General features: G+C 39.0%; 1 long non-coding RNA gene across 1 annotated transcript; it reads left to right on the top strand.

Moving 5' to 3' along the window:
• The first annotated feature begins 479 nt into the window (after positions 1 to 479).
• Positions 480 to 2,354, top strand: LOC116021307. The gene is made up of 3 exons (XR_004098969.1): positions 480 to 596; positions 705 to 771; positions 2,104 to 2,354. It is a non-coding gene; the product is annotated as an uncharacterized LOC116021307 (long non-coding RNA).
• The last annotated feature ends 4,359 nt before the right edge of the window (positions 2,355 to 6,713 follow it).

Raw genomic sequence — 6,713 nt, 5'->3', positions numbered from 1 at the left:
CTAGTATTTGGACTCGTTTGTCCTAGAAAAGGGATTTCTAGACACCATACCATTATTTTTGAATTTCCTATTGAATTAAATTAGCCCATAGCAGCAAAAATTTATTTTTGATCGTACATCGCGAAGATTCTGCGGTGTACCGAACCTAGCCCAAATTGGAGCTTTTGACTGGAATAAAATTTTAGTTTCAAGAATATTCTATTTAAATTATTTCCTACCAAAATTTCATCTGTTTTAACCCCAAACAGTCCATGTTAAGATATTTTTTCCAAGATTTCTAGGATTGTGACACTTGTCACTTTAATTTTTTCCAAGATTTCTAGGATTGTGACACTTGTCACTTTAATTTTTTCCAAGATTTCTAGGATTGTGACACTTGTCACTTTAATCCTTTCCAAGATTTCTAGGATTGTGACACTTGTCACTTTAATCCACCCCTAAATATTATTATATAAGTGGGAAATGAAGTTTTGGTCTTCATTTTCCCCATTTGGCCGAAACAAGGGAGAGGAAAAGGAGGGAATTTTCTTCATCTTCAACCTCAAGTCTTAAGAACTCCATAACCAATCCTTCTTCACATCTTCATCAAAGATTCGGTAAAACTTTAATTTTATTCGGTAGATAGCTTTATTTCCTTTCCTAGATTAAGAATCTAAGTCTTGATTTCTTGAATCTTGTTGTTATGATGATGAATTGGGAGCTAGGGTTTCAAGAAGGAATTGGGGAAAATCCACCAAAAGCATCTTTAAGACAATATTAACTACTTTGGAGGTAAGGAGTTCCCTTAAGTTGGACTAGATTGCTCAAATTTGAATAATTGATGGTTGATTGTGACTTGGTGAAATTTAGTAAAAATGTTTAGTATAAGTTGCCTGTATATGGTGTATATAAGGTGTATGTATAAATCATATTTATGCCCATATAGGTTACACTTGTGAAAATATTGACAAGAAATTTAACTAGTCTCTGGCAGTAACTTCCGTGAATTTCTGGGACAAATCGGTAAGGTATTTTGATCCAATTTTTTTTATACATGTAGTTCTATACGTGTAGATGCTACCATAAAAATTTCATAATTTTTGGAGTAGTATAAGTGTGGTTTCAAAATTATTTTCCAAAACTGGTCCAGAGAGAAGAAAAATCCGGACAGCACACTGCCAAGGGCAAAAAGGGAATTTTCTGTGTAAATTCGTGAACCTAGATGACCAAAACTTTTTATGAACATCAAGTACTATGAGTTAGGGTTCTACCAAAAAAATTTCAAGTGAAAAAGAGTTCGGGAACTATTCTTACCGGCTCGATCTTTCAGACTGCGCCAAGCTGAAATTTCTGAAAAGAAATGGTTAAAACCAATGTCGTTAAAGAGAAAAGAGAAGGAAAACCTTAGTTTCTGAGCAAGAGGAGGAGGACCTTGACTAACCCACGGGTGGCATATGCTCTGCATGAAGTGCCCTTGCCCAGCGGTTGTTACATATTAAATGTTGTGCCGTATGACATCCAATTCATACTTATGCGACGTCTAGTCGCTGGGTACTATATAACTCGTCGGATGCGGTATTCCCACGGGGGTGTGCACACTTAAGGTATAGATACCCCGATTATTGCGGGCAGGTTTCGTTTTAACGGACCCGGTTAGGCCGACTGGGAATCATTTTAACGTACCTGGTGCCAAGGGATCAGCGTTAGATCGGGGAACGACCACTACCCCGATCAATGATCCAAGTGGTCAAAGAGGGAGACAATTAGAGTGCTCCAAAGGCCTCACACTTTCGAAGAAGAAACTAAGTGAATTTTTGTAAGGAGATATGGCTACTCTGTAGCGGAGATGAGATGGAAATTGATGGAAAGCTCCTTGAGAGGAACGGTTGAAAACTAGTTTGAATAACTACAGGTTTGACTGGAGGAAAATATTATTTCCTATTTGTAAGAGAAGTCCAATTTGACTAAGTGATATGATTTCTTCTACGTACGTATATGTTTCACTGTGTTGTTATACTTTAATCAAAAATATATGTTTTAGAAAACCTTTAGTTAAGTTTGGGCGATCCACGGATCTCCTTGCTTAGCCGTCGCGCTAACTACACTTCAATGTGTTGCTTTCAGATGGAGTTCAGCGTTAGTTCTTGCAGTCCGACGAACTCCCCTAGTTCGTCGGAAGGTGTAGGTCGTGGCATGGACTACGACGTTTTTGTACAGCAGATGAGTGGCGCTGACCCTTATGCGCCTGGCTATGCTCCTACAGCTCCCAATAGCTCACCGGCAGTAAATAGTGTTCTTCCTATTCCTGAGGGTCCTGACGTACAGGCCACTTTTGGTTTTTACCCCATCGAGGTGCTGGTAGGAAGTAACCCCTAGAGTTTATAGTTTATTATCCTTACCCTTGGGACCCGAGTCCTCCCGAGAGTTGGGAGGAGTGGTCTATGGTCATAGTCGCTTCCCGGTTCCTAGACCATATCACATGGTACGAAGGGGAATGGCATCTTTTCCTAGACCATATCACATGGTACGAAGGGGAATGGCATCTTGTCCGGGGGTGAGTTTACGGGTCCGACGTATCTCCAGATCGTGTAAGCAGGATGCACAGAGGGTCCGACGTATCTCCAGATCGTGTAAGCAGGATGCACAGAAGGTCTGTAGGGGTTTATTCCTTGTGTGTAAATATATTTTGTAGCCAGGGGAGTGACTGATCTTGGTTAGTGGGGACATGTATGGCTTTAAACTTATGTTGGCCGTTAGGCAAAAATTTCCGGTACTTACTTTGTAAATATTTATATATATATATATATCTTGTATGTTATTTCAAAGTGAGTGACTGTGTGTGTTGAGTAAGTTTCTTTTAGCCTGTGCACCTGAAGCGGGGTCTGTCAAAGGGATGATAGAACTTGTTTTGGGTGTGGCGGTAACACCTTGGGTTGTACGGCAAACCAGACTCCTCAGGATGTACGGTAAGCCGGCCCGAGGGGTGTTACATAACTCCACTGACAATTCTCTAGGTCTGGACAATAGAAGACCTCTCCATCAACCTCATCTAAATCTCTTAATAGATCAATTCAGTGTAGAGAATGTGAGGGGTTTGATCACATTCAAGTCGAATGTCCTACATATTTGAAAAGAAAGAAGTATATGCCAGCCACTACTTTGAGTGATAAAGATGAAGGAGAAGCTGACCGTTTGACTGATGAAAGTACTAGTAACTTCGTTGCATTTCTTGCCTCAACTGATGAATTAAATGATTCAGATGAAGAAGATTACATATCCTCAGACGAGTTTGAGGAAATGCACTCTAAGTTGGAACTGGAATATGCCAAACTTGTGTCTAGCTGGGAACTACTTCTCAAGACTAACAAGAAACTGAATGAGGATCTGAAGCAATATGATCAATTAGATCAAGGCTCGAGTATGTAAGCTGATGAGGGAATTGGAGGAACTAAAGTGCAACATTAAAATGATGGCTAATACATCAACTCTAGATGAGATACTTAGATTCTGGCTGAAAGGCATCCAACAACAGGATTGGATTAGGGTTCGAAAGAACTTTACCTACAAAGACAAATACAATGTTTGTTAAAGGATCAACTTTTGACTCAACCTCAATTCTAATAGAAGCTCCACTGAGGCATTACTGCCACATTAAAGGACATACACAATCGGAATGCTACATCGTCTACAGGGATCAAAGAGAGGAAAAATATCGAATGAAGAACATCACTCCATGCAAGAGACAGATATGGGTTAGAAAGGCTGACATAGTATGTTATCCCACAATTGTGTTGTCAGCTGGCTTAACTGAGTCTCAATGGTACTTCGATAGTGGCTGTTCCAGACATATGACAGGAAATGTTTGTCATATATGCAATGTTACCTCACACAGTGGATCAGTCAGATTTGGAAATGGACAGAAAGGAAAAATCATTGGAATAAGTACACTAAATGTGCCTGGTCTACCTCATCTGGATGATGTCTTATTAGTTCACGGTAAGTAAATCTTATAAGTATCAGCCAACTGTGTGGCCAAAACTGGAAAATGTGCTTCAATAAAGATCAATGCCAAGTACTTGACAAGTCGAACCATACTGTGATGGAAGGTACACTATCTTCTGATAACTATTGATTTTATATGTAACAGGACGCTTCAAGAAATTGCTTATGTGTCATGCTAAATGCCAGTCGATTACCACAACAATTTTGGGCTGAAGTAGTCCATACTGCATGCCACACCGTAAACCGAATCTATCTAAGACCTGGCACAACCAAAACACCATACGAGCTATGGAAGGGTAAGAAGCCTAACCTTAAATATTTTCATGTGTTTGGTACTAAGTGCTTTATTTTGGCTGGCCGAGAACAAAGGGGAAAATTTGAGTCTAAAAGCGACGATGGAGTGTTCTTAGGATACTCACCAAATAGTTGGGCTTTTGTAGTGTATAACAGGAAATCTTATGTGATTATGGAAACAATAAATGTCATAATTGATGATGAACCTGAGGAGTCAGACAGTCAAACTACTTTATGTTGCTCAAGCTAAGGGATTCGAGGATCCAAAATATCCAGACCACGTATATAAGCTGAAGAAAGCTCTTTATGGCTTGAAACAAGCTCCACAAGCATGGTATGAAAGGCTGACACAATACCTACTACGCCAGGGCTATAAGCGAGGAAAAGTTGATATGACCTTGTGATAAGCACTAAAGATAACTATATTAAGGTTCAAAGTTGGGGTAATTTAGGAACGATTTTTCATCCTTTAGTGAACTATTTATGGCGTTTCTAAGCTCTAATGTATAAATCTATTGCAAGCTCTATTTATGGCACATTTGAATGGTTTTATAGGTTTCGGAGATGAAAATACAAAGCATGTAAACTTGGCAAGCAAAACGAAGGAAAGGAGAAAAGCTCGGAGAAGTATGCAGACCTGTCTATGCATGGACAAGGCGTGGGAGAAGTCTAGAGAGCTCCCACACTTGTGTCCACGTGTGGACACGTGCATGGGCGGAGCATCCCAGGAAAATTAAGTGGCAAAGGCAATTTTGGGGAAGTTATTTAAGACTTAACTTTGGAAATTTTAGTGGAGTTCAGATTACAATTTTAGATTACATTTTTTACCTCTAAACATTGTAGAGAGAAGGGAGAGCAAAAGTTAGAGATTTCATCTTTTGATTTCAAGTTGAGGAGACAATCTACTTTGAAGTTTGCTTTTGAATTCTACAATTGATCTTTAGTAGGTAATCTACAAATCTACCTTTGATTCTATTGCAATTTAGATTTCTATTTCAATTCCTTGTATGATTTTGGATTTTGTGATTTCAATTACTAGTTATGAGTAACTAGATCCTAAATAGGGATTGAATTGTGCAAGATCATGATGCTAAGTGTAGATCTATGGTTCCTATTGAGGAGATTGATTCGCTTGAGTTAGATTTATTAGTCTTGTTTATGATTGTTGATTTGTTTGTATTCTATGAGTTTTGGCCATCTCTTGAATGTTCTAAGGCTTTAACCTTGGCATGATAGTGCTAGAGTTATTGCAAGCTCCACTCAATCATGATTTCCTATGTAGATCTTGAATAGGATTAGTAGGGAGGTGTTGTAGGCAAAGTGTTTGATAAAATGCCTCTAGACCTCTTGGTTGCCTAAAAGCACTCCAATGCTAGAGAGACTTAGTAGACTAAATGGGGAAAAACACTAAACTAGATATTCTAGAATAACCAACCTAGCAAGTCAATCCTCCCTTGCAATTGTCACACGAGGAAGCATCATGATGTACAGCAGTTCACTCCCTAATTCTTTTAATTGATTTGATTCGTTTAATTGATGGCATTAGTTGGATAGGACTTGAACAACAATTGATTTTTAATGTGTGTGCACAATGGGAACACAATGCATTCCTTTAGGACCTCCGGTTCGCCTCCTTTGAAACCACGACACTCGGGGAGTTACATCTTCGTTTTAACACACCACCGCTAAAAACTATCATTTCACCTTGTTTGTGAAAACAATTGGCAAACACATTACAATAGTGCAGATCTATGTGGATAATAAGTGCTAAAGACACATTATTTTATTGGTCATTAAGGAGTCGTGTTGTACTTAATTATGATTTTTTGTGGTTGATTGATGATGTAAATGCTTAGAAATTTGCTAATGTGTTGTCAAGCCCTCCAAATGTGTGCATTTGAGTGTTTTTGAAGGTCCGGGGCATAACGGATGGCATATGGGCTTGAAACGGAGCATACCGGATGAAGTGCAAAGGAGATACAGTGTCCACGATTGTGGACGGGTCGTGGATGGGAAATAGTAAGTTCCAAGACCCAATCCACACGTGTGGACGAGAATAAGCTGAAAAGTGAGTTCTTACGAGGGGGCGTACGAGCGTATGCCAGCTCGTACGCCGCCCAGAATTCTACGGTTATAAAATTCTTTGGCGGGATTTTAAATTGATATCTAGTCTTTTATTTATTGTAATTTCCGGTGCTTTTAGAGTCGATATTTCTCTCTCTAAAATAGGTTTAGATTCACCTAGCTACATCCTTGAACTTCAATTCCAAGTGTAAGAAAAGATCTAGATTGGAGGAGAATTTACAAGTCTCCTTGATTGTGGAGATCTTCATTCCAATTTGTGTAATTGAAGATTGCAATTGTGGATTCAAGTTTGGTATTCATCTTCTACTTCATCTTCATTTCATCTTTCATTCTTGCTAAACTTGATTTCCTGC

The sequence above is a fragment of the Ipomoea triloba genome, chromosome 5 (genome assembly GCF_003576645.1).
Source record: "Ipomoea triloba cultivar NCNSP0323 chromosome 5, ASM357664v1".
Classification (NCBI taxonomy): Eukaryota; Viridiplantae; Streptophyta; class Magnoliopsida; order Solanales; family Convolvulaceae; genus Ipomoea; species Ipomoea triloba.
This window is presented reverse-complemented; position numbering and strand designations above follow the sequence as displayed.